The 15590-nt window shown below is 45.5% G+C and overlaps 1 protein-coding gene across 2 annotated transcripts in view; it reads right to left on the bottom strand.

The window, feature by feature from the left end:
• St3gal3 (ST3 beta-galactoside alpha-2,3-sialyltransferase 3) overlaps positions 1–15590 on the bottom strand; it is a 224744-nt gene that overhangs the window by 146677 nt on the left and 62477 nt on the right. The window lies entirely within an intron of this gene.

A 15590-nucleotide genomic window follows, 5' to 3' on the forward strand; every position in this document is an offset into this window, starting at 1 on the left:
CGTCTAACAGCACAGGCCAGCGCCACTGTTCTCGGCTGCCCACCATCAGAAGGTAAGAAACCACTCACTGTGGATGCAGGACAGAGAGACGTCTACCTGAACTGACCAGGAAACTCTCTCCCTGCTGGGTAACGTACACAGTTCCAGAAGGTGCCATACAGGCGGCTGGGGAAGAAAAGACATCAATGGTCTTGTCTGGCACTGGGCCCTGCATGTGCGACATGATGAAATCTTCCTGGAAAGATGCACCTACTGGAGTGATTGCGGCCTGATGGTTATGCAGTTAACCAACCACTCTCTGATTAGATCTGAGGCCCCGGCCACAGGACTTCCTGCTGTTGTTCTGCTAAACAGTCTGTCATGCTTTCAAGCCGCCTTCTAAATATTTACGTTCATATTCATAGATCTGTGTTGCTCTCAACTTTGGTCAGAGAAGCTTCTTTCTGCATTGTTTAGTGGTTAGTGCACAGACTCATAACTCATCAAAGTGCCGATATATGTACCTCAGTTGTGTCTCTGTGTGTATCAATCTAGGCCTGTCATAGCTCGGGGAATATCACAGAATAGGAGCCACAAAGAATGTGAGAGCTGGGAAGTCCTGACAGGATGTGGCTGCTGCATGTATTACCTCACAACAGCTGTAGTTAGCTGCACAAGAGCAAGCCAATCAAAATTCTAGCACGGATGAGAGAGAGCTCTCCGAGGCCCCACCCTCGGTGGAGGAGCTACCGACAGTTGGTAGCTGCTGAGGGAGAATCACCCTTCTTTGGGGATATGGCTCATGGTAGGTTGCCCAGGCTTCAGTGGAAGGCTCCACAACCATGCACATATGGGCGACACTAATTGGACTCAGTGAATTACTAATAACGACCAAAAAGGAGTACATGAAGTTGGGAGGGAGATGGGGTGGGTGGTACTAGGGGAAGCTGGAGGGAGGTTGTGATGGATGGATATACTCAAAATACATCGTATAAATGGACTTTTAAAGAATGATTGAGATTAGTTTTAAAAAATTGAAAGCACAACACTAAAAGTCATTTACAAGAGACTGAACAGCCTACAGTGATAGGGCTGGGGCTTTAAATCTAACTGACCTGGTTCCCTCACATACACACAACCTACAGATGTGTACTAACAAGGCCAAAAGAAAGGATCTACTAGCAACCCAGATGTCTCCCATTTCATCACACCTGGAGGAATGGCTTATGAAATACTGGAACACATTATTTTTGGAATTGTTCTACTTATTCCAATAATATCTGTAAAAAGAGTTAACTTAGACTAACAGACAGGGGCAAAAACGATGGCTCAGTGGTTAAAAGCACCACTGCTCTGCAGAGGACTTGGGTGTGATCCCCAGCACCCACATCAGGCAGTTCACAACTCCCTGCAGGTCCAGAGCAAGGCTATCCAGTGCCCTCTTCTGGCCTTTGCAGGTATTGCCCGCATGTGGTGTGCATACAGATAAGCAGGCACAAATGTCTACAAACCAAATTAAAACTTTTTTTTTTTTTAAGATTTTATTTATTGTGTATACAGTGTTCTGCCTGCATGCCAGAAGAGGGCACCAGATCTCATTACAGATGGTTGGGAGCCACCATGTGGTTGCTGGAATTGAACTCAGAACCTCTGGAAGAACAGCCAGTGCTCTTAACCGCTGAGCCATCTCTCCAGCCCGAAATTAAAACTTTTTAAAAATATCAGAATAAAAGATAATCCAAAGACAAAACAACCAGTGTATGGACACAGTTCTCAAGTGCTGTGGAAAGAAATCTGGAAGAAAAATAGGATTATTCAAATAAGGATTGGCTATTAGAAGACATTAAGAAATTACTATAGATGTAAGATAGTAACATGGCTGCTTTATTTTATTTTTTAATTTTTAGAAATTATTTTATTATTTTATGTGTATGGGTGTTTTGCCTGCATGTATATCTGTGTACCGTGTGTGTGCCTGGCACCCATGAAGGCCAGAAGAGGGCATCAGACCCTGTAGAACCAGAGTTACAGAAGATTGTTAGCCACCATATGGGTGCTGGGAATTGTACCTGGGTCCTCTGGAAGAGCAGCCAGTGCTCTTAATTTCTGAGCATCTCTCTAGTCCCTGATTGCTTTATTAAAAGCTGTATGTTTTAGAGATGTGATTTCAAGTATTTGTGAGCAAAAGGACAAGCTTCCCAGCATTTGTTTTAAAATCCAAATAATGAAATGTCTGCAAGAGCAAGGCCTGTATAACACACACACACACACACACACACACACACACACACACACACACACACACCAGGGGCCCCTGGATGGGGAAGATACTGAAGTCACTGCCTGATGACATTCTGTCCTCCATCTGGGAGAAAGATGCCCTTGACACATTAAAAGAGCATGGCACCTCTTCACCCTCAAGAGAGAGCACATAAAGAAGGAAAAACAGGAAAGGTGCTCAACAAGGGTTTTTTTTTTTCCCTATGAAATCCTGAATGCCTAATAATTTATGATAACATTTCCACTTAAAAAGGGATGATACACAGCTCCCAGTGGCCCAGCTGAAAGCTGAAAAGTAGCAACAGGCGGTGATCACTGTCTGTCACCTCAAGTATCAAGAGTGGGAGGCACGGGGAGAAACAGACCCTCATTCACGGCAGGTGGCAACGTAAAATGATAAGTCAGATTTGGGAGCTAGCCTGGGGAGTCCCTCCGTTGGTGTGGTGGCCATTCTTGATAGTCAACTTGACTGCATCTGGAATTAACTAAAACCCAAGTGGCTGGGGACATCTGTGAGGTATTTTTTTCCTTAATGAAATCATTTGAAGTGGGAAGACTCACTTCTAATCTGGATCTTTTGAGGTGGGAAGATCCACCTTTAATCTGGGCCACACCTTCCGGTGTCGGCCTTTATCAAGGACATGGAGGGAGGAGGCTTCTGCTTGTTCTCACTCTCACTGCAAAGTCCACACCTTCACTGGCATTAGAGCCCATTTCCTCCGGATTCTGGCGTACACTGAAGACAGCTGAGACATGCAGGCTTGTAGACTGAACAACTACTGGACTGTTGGACCCTAGCTGGCATACAGCCATTAATGGACTAGCTGGACCACAGCCTGTGAGCCAGCGGTTCTCAACCTGTGGGTCGGAACTCCTTCGGCAATCTCTTGTCTCCAAAAATATTTACATTACGATTCATAACAATAGCAAAATTACAGTTATGAAGTAGCAACTAAAATAATTTTATGGTTACTGTGGGTGGGGGAAGGGTTACAACAACATGAGGAACTCTATTAAAGGGTCGCATCATTAGGACGGCTGAGAACCAGTGCTGTAAGCCGTTCTAATAAATCCCCTCCTGTATATGAATAGGCTCATTCTGCAAGTCCTGCTCCTCTAGAACCCCCTGACTAATGCAGTTGGTTAAAATCAGTTATCAGATGACTCGGTGAATCCACTGCTAGGCATATACCAAGAGAAATGGGAAATACACAATGCCCATGATATTCGAAGCAGTGTTATTTCTAATGGTCAAAAATGGAGGAACCTAAATATTCATTAATGCATGCATGGATAAGTAAAATATGGTCATTATCCTATTAAAACTATCACAGTCACAAAAAGGAATGAAGTACAGATATGTACTATAATATAGATGAGCTCTAAAATACTATGCTAAGTGAAAAAAACAATGGCAAAAGTTGTATGATTCCCTTTACTATATACACAATGCCCTATAGAGACAAAGTGTCTATGGTAGGGCATCACAAAAGGAAAAAGGGTCATCACATAGGTCATCACACACACACACACACACACACACACACACACACACAGAGTTAGGGCATAACTAAAGGAAAATGGGTCATCACATAGGTCATCACACACACACACACACACACACACACACACACACACAGAGTTAGGGCATCACTAAAGGCAAATGGGTCATCACATAGGTCATCACACACACACACAGAGTTAGGGCATCACTGAAGGAAAATGGGTCATGATACACACAAACACACACACATTACTAATCTGGCACATGGCTTTTTATGGAGGATCATAACATAGATTGTTTCCATTTAAAAACTGTCCTGTCAGTGGTTGAGATGATTTTTGTCTGAACTGTTAAACCTATTTGTATTTTATATTCATTTAGAACTTAATATCTTCAAAGCAGATGTTTGGCAACTCAAACTAAAAAGTACATTTTGACTTTTGATAGTGAATACTTTATATTGAAAAAATATTATTATTAAAACACATTTCTTTTGAGATTTATAGAAAAATACCTTAATGAATAATACGTGTTTCTTATTTTGAGACCAAATTTTAGATAATGGCATATACATGCTAAGTAGACATCACATATCATAAAGATCAGTATGTGCAGCAGTCCACCAAATCCTTTACCACATTTATTTATTTGGGAGCACATGCATGTAGAGGTCAGTGACAACTTTCAGGAGTCGGTCTCCTCCTCTACCCCATGGTCCTGGGAACTGAACTCAGGTTGTCAGGCTTGGTAGCAAGCACCTTTTCCCATTGGTCCATGTCACCATGCAAGTCCACCAAGTTTCCTTTTTTTTTTAAATTTAAAATATTTATTTATTATCTATACAGAGTTCCACCTGTACGTATGCCTACAGGCCAGAAAAGGGCACCTGATCTCATTATAGATGGTTGTGAGCCACCATGTGGTTGCTGGGACTTGAACTCAGGACCTCTGGAAGAGCAGCCAGTGCTCTTAACCTCTGAGCCATCTCTCTAGCCCCTAAGTTTCCTTTTTTGAAAGTAAAATTATTCTGAGGTGTCTGAGTCTGGATACATCACATGTGTGAGTGCCCACAGAGGCGAAGAGGTTTCTCTCCTACTCGTTCCCAGTTCACCTTTTTTATTTTTTATTTTTTTTTTATTTTTATTTTTTTATTTTTTGAGACAGGGTCTCTCTACATAGCTTTGTCCTAGAATTCGATCTGTAGACCAAAATGGCCTTGAATTTAGAGATCCATCTGCCTCTGCTCCCAAGTGCTGGGGTTAAAGTCATACGCCAGAATGCCTGGCCAGTTCTCCTTTAAATTTTCTGTAACAATAGATCTGTTTTCTGTCTAATTTTACATAAAGGAAATGATATGATTTTTATTGCTGAGCAATATTCTATCCTATTCCAATTTTCTTATCTACTTATCTACAGACCTAGAGATGATTTCTAATAGTGCAGCTTTAGAAATAAAACTTCTGTGAATCATTTTTCATAAGTTCTGTAGGAGCATATGGTCTAATTTTCTTTGGATAAATATCAATGAAAGGAAAGTATGCATGATGTGACATGTGTACTCTTGCCATATTAAGAACATGAAAAAATGCTTTCTAAAGTAGTTGCATAACATTTTTTTTTTTGTTCTGATTCCTGCCAGAGCTGAGAGTTTCAAAGCTAACACATGCTTGTCAATAGTGCATGGTCAATCTTTTTCATTTTAACTCTCTTATCAAACGTGCATTTTTAGCTTACACTACTAGATTACTGAAGACTAAAAAAGTTAATCTATAAAGAGTTCATTAACTATGGTCTTATTTGCATAATTATACGAATATACTACAAACAGTTGAATATTCAGCTTTAGAGTGAACTACGTGGTCTATAAATTATATTTCAGGAAAACTGTTATCTTTTGTACCTGGTGACCCAGACTTATAATCCCAGGTACTCAGGAAGTGTCCAAGTTCAAGGTCTCCCTAGGCTACAGAGCAAATTCAAAGCCAACCTGGACAACTTTACTCTGTATCAAAATAAAACATCTTTTCATAAGAAGGTTGGGGATATAGCTCCATGGTAATGCTTACCTAACAAGTATAAGGCCCTAGGTTCAATCCTTAGTACACACACAAATAAAATAAAAAACAAAAAACAAACAAACAAACAAACAAAAAAACCAGGCCCACCCTGCCTCCTAATGACATTGATCAGGTTGGGTCACGGAGGCCAACAATGGACAAATCTTTTCGGCCACCCCTTATTCGTAGATCTTCATCGTTTGGATTAAGGGAAGGAAGGAAGTAGGAAAAGAAAGGAAAGTATAATTAATCATTATTAAAGATTACATTGGGGATGGGCTGGAGAATGGCTGAGCATTTACTACGCTCGCTGCTCTTATGGATGACTGGAGTTTGGTTCCCAGCACCCATGGAAGAGGGCTCACAACCACCTGTGCTGTGGGATGTTCTGTATAGCAAATGTGTTGCTCTGATTGGTTGGTAAATAAATCACTGATTGGCCAGTGGCCAGGCAGGAAGTATAGGCGGGACAAGGAGGAGAAAAAAGCTGGGAAGTGGAAGGCTGAGTCAGAGAGACACTGCCAGCTGCCACCATGACAAGCCGCATGTGAAGATACCGGTAAGCCACGAGCCATGTGGCAAGGTATAGATTTATGGAAATGTTCTTAAGCTGTAAGAACAGTTAGCAAGAAGCCTGCCATGGCCATACAGTTTGTAACCAATATAAGTCTCTGTGTTTACTTGGTTGGGTCTGAGTGGCTGTGGGACTGGCGGGTGTCAGAGATTTGTCCTGACTGTGGGCCAGGCAGGAAAACTCTAGCTACACACCTGTAACTCCAGCTCCAGGGGATCCAATGCCTTCTTCTGACCTCTGTGAAAAACTTCATTCACATGCATAACCCCCCGCCCCATGCACCCCTACACGTGAATAAAAACAAATTCATTTTACGAACCCTGGTTAGGCGAGAAGGGAAACTTCCCTTTATCTTTGAATCAGAACTCTCACTAACTCAATAAACTAAACTTCTACGAGAAATTTCACTAACTCAATAACAAACTTGCGTCCCGAGATGTTGTAAACTGGAAGTTCACAGATGTATCGAGTTTAGCCCACAAAATGTTTGGAAAATTCTGAATTTGTTAACATTTATAAGTCAGAATATTTCACAAAACAATTCCTATTTCTAACTTCTTGGCGGTGGGAGGGAAGGGTGCTGGCTTTACTCAGCAAGGATCAGTGAATTTCCTTATAGACTGGGATCCAGGGTATTCACAGGGTAGGTCAGCTGGTTCTTGTTCTAAAACTAGGGGAGGAGCCAAGCACTTGGTGGAGCGAGGCAGAGGAGGGGGAGGGTCAGCATCCTTGGATCTACACAGAGAGGCGACGACGTCATGGGTTGGCAGAGTGACTCTCCCTCACAGCATCTCCGTCTTCTCCCTGGAGAGTTACCAAAGACCCAACTAAACACTTATTTGTGTCTGATGTCAGTTTCCTAGTGGAGACTGAAAGTCCTGAGCACCATAGAATATCCTTTTCATAATCCAGTATTCTCCCTTTATCCATAAGTTTCACTTTCTGTGGTTTTAGCTGCCCACATTCAACTATGACTTGAAGTCGTTTGATGGAAAATTCCAGACATAACTATCTCTTGAGTTTTAAGCTTGGTGTTTCCAAATAGTGTGATGAAATCGCTTGCTGTCTTGTCCATCTGTGCTCTCTCCGCTAGGGATAGGAAGGACTGACTTCTTGGTCCAAAGTGCTCACACTGCACATGCTAACCTCCCTAGTGGAGCTTAGCCGTGGATCCTGGTTTTCAGACCGGTGTTGCAGGACTGGAGTGCCTGTGTTCAGGCAGCTCCTCTTTCACTTAGTCAAGGCCCCCCCAACACAGAAGTAGTGATGCAGGAAATGCTAACAGTGTACTGCCATAAGTTTTGTTTGTTCGTTTTTGTGTTTGTCGAGACAGGGCCTCTCCGTGTAGCCCTGGCTGTCCTGGAACTCACTCTGCAGACCAGGCTGGCCTCGAACTCACAGAGGCCCACCCGCCTCTGCCTCCAGAGTGCTGGGATTAAAGGAGCGCACCACCACCACCCGGCTGCCATAATTATTTTATTACGTTACTAATTATCACTGTTAGTCTCTTACTGTGCCTAATGTGTACATTTTTATCCCAGGGATGTATCTGTAGAAAACCCTGTATATACTGGGTTTTCTACAACTTCCTGAAACCACCAGCTGTAGCGGCATCCACCAGTACCCTCCAACGCTTCTCTCCCATGGATGACCGTGCCTGTCACCCAACACACGGCCCAGAAGCAGCACTGAATGACAAAGGAATGAACAGATGAACAGGGACAACACAGGGGCCAGGGAATCTCTAAGAAACAAAAACTCCAGCCGGGCGGTGGCGCACACTTTTAATCCCGGCACTCAGGAGGCAGAGACAGGTGGATCTCTGTGAGTTTGAGGCCAGCCTGGTCTATAGAGAGAGTTCCAGGACAGCCATGGCTACACAGAGAAACCCTGTCTCAAAAACAAACAAGCACAAAAACAAATGTTACCACACAACTTCACACTGTAAATTTTACACTGTAAACGGAAGGACACAATTTTACAGCGTCACAACACTATCAGCTGAGTCTCAGAATACCCACAGCTCTGGGGCTGGCTGGCTGCACCTTCCACACAGATGTTAGTCACTGTTTCCCTTCTCTTGGGGCTTGCACATACTTAAGCCTTCCATCCAGTCTCTCACTTAGTTCATACTCAACGAGACAAAAGTCCTGAATATTCCAGAAGGAAGCCCACTGGGGGATCCTAGACACCTGCACATGCCGCAAGGCGGCGAACTTCTGGAAACATCCTAACACTTTCCACAACAACAAAGGATAAAAAACTGTCCATTTTTTCATCTGTGCAGTGAAAGAACCAACTTGTCACAAGCCCCACTCCCCAAGGACTGGATGTCCCCATACACAGTCCACATTCGAGCGTACCCAACAGCACCCAGCTGCTTGTCCATCTCCTTCTCCTCATATACTGGTTCTATTAGAGCTCCGCCCACTGAGCTTGGCTGTTTGGCCCCTTTACCCTCTCTGACTTAGGACCAGCACGCTCACTTCATTTTTCTTTGGTCTCTGCCTTTTTTCAGAGTCCAGGACAACTGGTCCGGAGCACACCTTACACGTGTGGCTTTCTCGGCTAATCCTTGGTTAGAGTCAGGTTAAACATTTTGGCAGGGCAGCTGTGGAAACCCTGTGTGTTTCACGCTCCTCTCTACAGAAGGCTCATTATGACAGGATGATCTGCTGCTGCCAGGGATGTAAAAGCTGAGCATCCACTAGCTACTGAAGCACAGAAGATGTCATCCCCTGGAGACCAGTAAGTGGACTACTGAGTAACTCATGTAAGAGTTAATAAGACCATTTTCTTAGCATGAAAATGGCGTTCTACTACGTAGAATAACCTTATTCTTTAGAACCAAGCTAAGATGATCTATGGAATTCTTTACATTCTGGGCTTGGTGGCTTATGCCTTAATTCCAACATTTGGGAGGCAGGGGCTGGGGGGAATCAAACCTCAGGGTTATCCTCAGCTTGATAGCCTGACCTAAATGAGACCCCAAAGAAAGAGAAGATGAGGGGAGAAGAGGAAAAAAGGGAGAGGAGAGGGGGTGAGAGAGATGAGCACAGAAACACACACACACACACACACACACACACACACACACACACACACACACACGAGAGAGAGAGAGAGAGAGAGAGAGAGACAGAGAGAGAGACAGAGAGAGAGACAGAGAGAGAGACAGAGACAAAGAGACAGAGACACAGAAAGAGACATAGAGACAGCGAGAGATACAGACACACAGAGAAAGAGGCAAACAGACAGGTGGACACTTACCAGCTTCCCATCAATGGAGACAGAATAAATGTGGCCAGTGTTGATACCAGATGCCTGCCCAGTATGCAGAAGGCCCTAGGTTCCACCCTCGGCACCCCAAAAAGAAAGGGTTAAAAGATAATCTGTTGAAGCCGGGCGATGGTGGTGCACGCCTTTAATCCCAGCACTCGGGAGGCAGAGCCAGGCGGATCTCTGTGAGTTCGAGGCCAACCACTCACAACCAAGTGAGTTCCAGGAAAGGCGCAAAGCTACACAGAGAAACCCTGTCTCAAAAAACCAAAAAAAAAAAAAAAAAAAAAGATAATCTGTTGAACCGACAGTGATGGTCATCTTGAAAGTCCAATGTCACAGAGTCCTAGCTCTCAGGCCACTAGTACAAAAAAACATCCACAATTCAGGATTAAAAAACGACTGTCTTTACTAAACATGGTGACAAGTGACCTCCTGGAGGAAAGGAAAATGATGCCAACATCCATTGCCGAAACAGACAATCTCCAGAGAGCAAAAAGAGGTGTCCATCTGTCTAAGAAATTCATTTTCTTGAAGTTACCAGGCTATCATCCTAACTTTAACAACCATGACCATGTTCTGGATAGGACAGGCAAGGCCACACACACACACAAAGCTGAGGACTGACTCTAGGGCCTTACTCAGTGTAGTCAAGCGCTCTACCAGAGTCACATCCACACACAAACAGAGCAAACAAAATACGGCTGGGGATGTGGCTAGGTTTGAAGACTGATCTCCCAGAATGCGTGAAGCCTTGACTTTGACCCCTAAAACCACATAAACCAGGCACAGTGGTAAACACCTGTAATCAGGAGGTAGAGACAGAAGGATCAGAAGGTCAAGGTCATTCTCAACTACATAAAAAGTTTGAGGACAGTATGGGACCTATGAGATTCTATGTTTAAAACACACACACACAGGGAGATGGAGAGAGAGAGAGAGAGGGGGGGGGAGGGAGGGAGAGAGAGAAAGAGAGAGGGAGAGAGAGAGAGGAGGGGGGGTACACGTATACATTTTTGAGTTCTGATCTAATTTTCAGGTCCTAGGTCAAAAGTAGTTTCAAAGGGTTGGAAAGATGGCTCAGCAGTTAAGAGCACTGGCTGCTCTTCCAGAGGACCTGGGTTCAATTCCCAGCACCCACATGGCAGCTCACAACTGTCTGTAACTCTAGTTCCAGGGAATCTGATGCCCTTTTCTGGCTTCCATGGGCACTGGGCTCACAAATGGTGTACAGATATCTATGCAGGCAATACTCATACACACAAAACAAAAGTAGTTTAAAGTAGTTTTTTTAAAGTCACCCATAGGTTTTTCTATTTTAAGTATAAAGCACTCTAAGAGTTGAGTTTATAGCATGTGGGAAAAGGTCTCCTAATTCACGTTTCTAACCAGCCAGTATCTCTAGCGGACATATTGAGACAGGCACTCATTTTGAATATAAAATACACTCACAGCTTTTATTGGTATGCCAATAAAGGATTAAGTTTATTGCCCTAATCTAGAAGAAAGAGGAGGGTGGAAGTGTCGAGGCGAGGGGAATCCATGACTGGAGAGGGAAGTCTAGGGGCCTGAGGACTGTCATTGGAAGAGGTGAGGCAGCGGAACCTCAACCTGGGGACCCTCACTCATGGATGACAGTGGCTTTTATTGTGGAAAATGGGGCTGCAAAGACAGCCAGAGAGCCAGAGTGAAGGGCTGTGTACCTTGAGAGGAAGTCCTGCTGAGATCTCCAGCCCGTGCCTGGGTTTCCCTGGACTGACTATCCCATACATTTGGCAAAGAGCCTATCAGCAGCAGGGATTTTAAATGTTTGCTAAGTTGAGTAATTTCTTCCTTTGAAACAAGGGAAGCAGGGCAAGATTTCTTCAGACCGGCTTTGTTTCTAGTCCGGAGAGTCTGCCACATCTGTCGAAGCCATTTGTATCCCTGTCCTCATCTCTGGGGTAGCTCATTTCCTCTACTCCACGAACACTGGCCTTTCGACAGGACACACCCCCAGACTGTGTCCCTGCCACCTACGGAACCTCAGCAAGTCAGACTAGGCCGTTCCTCAGTCCTGTGTCTGACATCTAAAATCTCTACTGGCTGCTCTTTCACAGAGCCTGGGTTTGGTTCCCAGCACCCACACGGTGGCTCACACCTGTCTGTAACTCCAGTTTCAGGGGATCTGATGCCTTCTTCTGGCCTCTGTGGACACCTGGCATGTTCACAGTGCACAAACATACATGCAAGCAAGCCGGGCGGTGGTGGTGCATGCCTTTAATCCCAGCACTCGGGAGGCAGAGCCAGACAGATCTCTGTGAGTTCGAGGCCAGCCTGGGCTACAGAGTGAGTTCCAGGACAGGCGTCAAAGCTACACAGAGAAACCCTGTCTCGAAAACACACACACACACACACACACACACACACACACACACACACAAACAAAACACCCATATACCTAAAATACAAGTAAATACCTTTAAAAATCTGTTCTATTTGTGCTAATTTTCCCACAGAAAGGCCTGAGCTCTTCAGGTCTTCTCTCCCTGACCCCTATTCTCTATCTCCTTCCTCTCCCCTTCTCCCTGTTACTTTCTTTTCTTTCTTTCTTTCTTTCTTTCTTTTTTTTTTTTTAAAGTAGCCCATGCTGGCTTAGAACTTGCTGCGTAGTAGAGAATGACCATGAACTCCTGATCCTCTGTCTCCATCTCCCCGGTGCAGGAACATCAGGTGGACACTACCATGCCTAGTTTTTCAGGGTGCCAGGAATCGAACCCAGGGCCTGGGGTGTGCTAGGCATGCACTCACTAGCTAAGTTACTTTGCCAGCCACTCCCTTCTCCCGACTTTTAATGGGGCGTACTCTGTAGTTCCCCAAACTATGTTTCCAAGGCCTCCACATAGATGTCCATTTCAAACATCTTTTGAATTTTGTGCTTGTAAGTTATGTTTATTTACTCCTGGGGTGGAAGGGTTCAAGTTTGAGCCCCAGCAGGCACGAGGCTGCTTCTCTGCCTAAAAGTCACTGGACCTCCTCTGACTCCTCTGTGCTGCAGATACAAATAAGAATGGAAAGAACTACTGCCATGTCTCCTCCACACCCCCATGTCTCCTCCACACCCCCATGTCTCCTCCACACCCCCATGTCTCCTCCACACCCCCATGTCTCCTCCACACCCCCATGTCTCCACACCCCATGTCTCCTCCACACCCCCATGTCTCCTCCACACCCCCATGTCTCCACACCCCATGTCTCCTCCACACCCCCACGTCTCCTCCACACCCCCATGTCTCCATATCCCCATGTCTCCTCCACACCCCCATGTCTCCTCCACACCCCCCACGTCTCCTCCACACCCCCATGTCTCCACACCCCCGTCCACCTAAACACGAGTTTATTGCCTGGTCCCCATTCCGTTCCATGATGACTGCCTGAGCTTAAGACAGCAAGAGAATATAAATGAACTAACAGAATGCATGAAAGCCTCAGTCCAGAGCCTCCCTCGTGGGACCGGAATAGATATCAGGCCCCTTTCCTCTGCCTCAGTGCACCAAGCTCAACATCCAAGGGTGCTGCTCAGCAGCATCCCTGTCTCGCTTTCAACGGAATGGAAACTTTACAAAACCCACCCACGGGAAGTTTGGATGGATGAATGTGTGGTGCATGTGTGTGTGTTTGTGTGTGTGTGTGTGTGTGTGTGTGTGTGTGTGTGTGCGCGCGCGCGCGCGCGCAAGAAAGCAAACACACATGCACATGTGCTGCAGAAACAAGGGGGCGGACCTTGAGTGTCTTCCTCTAGCACACGCACCTTGTTTTTGGTTTTGTTTGTTTGTTTGTATTTCTCGACACAGGGTCTCTCACTGAACCAGGAGGTCCCCGGTGAAGCTGGACTGGCTGGCCAGAGAGCTCCAGGGCCCTTCCTGCCTCGGCCGGCAGCACTGGGGTTTGAGCCACAGCTGCCCTGCTCGCCTTTATGTGGGTCTGCATGCTTACCCAGCGGGCACCTCACCCACTCAGCCATCCCTGGCTCAGCCGCCTGAATTTTCAGATCCTCTTTTGCAAATTGAAGCTCTTCACCAGTGCCAGCACACAGAGCTGTTCCAGGATGAGCAAACGCTGAACTTTATTTATTTACTTAAAAAACAATTTTACAAACCGGGTGTGGTGGCACACACTTGGGAGGCAGAGGCAGACGGATCTCTGGGAGTTCAAGGCCAACCTGGTCTACAGAGCAAGTTCCAGGACAGCCAGGGATACAGCGAGACCCTGCCTCAAGAAAAAAAAAAAAAAAAAGTTTTTTAAAATATGTGATATGTGTTCATGTGTGTATCCATGTTCCTGTGTGTGGGTACATGTGTGTACAGGTGTCTATGCATGGGTAGGCCCTAAGTCGATGTGGGGTGATCTTCAATTGCTGCTTTAGTTGGGGTTTCTATTGCTGTGATAAAGCACTGACCAAAAGCAGCTCAGAGAGGAAAGGCTTTACTTCAGCTCACAGCTCCACACCACAGTCTATCACTGAGGGAAGTCACAGCAAGAACTCAGACAGGTCAGGGACCTGGAGGCAGGAGCCGAGGCCATGGAGGGAGCTGCTCACTGGCTTGCTCCTCATGACTTGCTCAGCCTGTTTTCTTATAGCACCCAGGACCACCAGCCTAGGGGTGGCCCCACCTACAGTGAGCTGGGCCCCCCTACATCAATCATCAATCGAGAAAATGCACCCCAGGCTTACCCACAAGCCAGTCTGGTAGAGGCATTTTCTGAATTGCGGTTCCTCTTCCCAAATGATTCTAGCCTGTGTCGGGTTGACATGATCCTAGCCAGCACACCCTCCTTTTTTTTTTTTTTTTTTTAAATGAGTCAGGGTCTCTTGCTGAACCCAGAGCTCACAAATTCCAGCTAGTCTAGCTATCCATCCAGCTTGCCCTGGGGAATCCTGTCTTGGCCTCCCAAGTTCTGGGATTAGAAGCAGCTTCCACGCCTGGCTGGCTTTTTTATGTGAGCTCTGGGGAACTGAACTCCAGTCCTTACATTCCCATAGGCCATCTCCGCAGCCTAGTAAATGCTGAATTTTACTAAACTGATCCCTATATACGAATTCTCAGAACTTTTTGGCATAATTGTTGTTCACAAAAGCCTTGCTGCCTTTAAAAGTCTGCAGCTTTTGTGGCGTTCACTTGTTTGTTCCCAGCTGCTCTGTCTCCCCAGGCTCCTGTCAGCCGCCCTGCCAGGGAATTTCTCAGTTTTATCACTCTCTGGAAAGAATGCCTTCCTTTGGTGGTCTGCATCCGGGCAGAACGCGCTGCATCCTCAATGCTCCCTTACGGCCTGCTTCCCTCCTTTGGATTTAAGGTGCTGGACGTTTTGTTTTTGTTTTGTTTAATTAAAAAAAAAAGAGGCTTATATTTATTTTTGTGTATCTGGGTATGTGACATGTACAGGTGCCTGAGGAGGCTAGAAGAGGGCATCAGATGCCCCGGAGTTGGAGTTACAGGCTGTTGTGAGCCATCTGTGGGATGTGGATGCTGGGAACTACTGAACTCACTCAGGTCCTCTGGAAGAGCAGCAAATGTTCTGAATTACTGAGCCATCTCTCCAGGCCTTAAATTTTTTTTTTTTCAGTATTTATTTTTATGTGTGTGGGTGTTTTGCCTGCATCTCTGTCTGCACACCACATGTGTGCAGTGCCCATAACGGCCAGAGGAGGGCGTCAGATCCCCTGAAACACCGATGACTGTGAACTGCCCTGTGGACACTGGGAATCAATCTGGAGTCCTGAGGAAGAGCAGCCGACAGCTGAGACAGTACCTTCTTACGTAGCCTAGGTGGGCCTCAAATTTGTAACTCTCCTGCCTCAGCCTTTGAAGTAGTAGGATACAGGCCTGCATCACCATATCTGTCTGTTTTCTAACTTCTCAAAATTGATGTTTAAATG

This window comes from Peromyscus eremicus, chromosome 2, assembly GCF_949786415.1.
Source record: "Peromyscus eremicus chromosome 2, PerEre_H2_v1, whole genome shotgun sequence".
Taxonomy (NCBI): Eukaryota; Metazoa; Chordata; class Mammalia; order Rodentia; family Cricetidae; genus Peromyscus; species Peromyscus eremicus.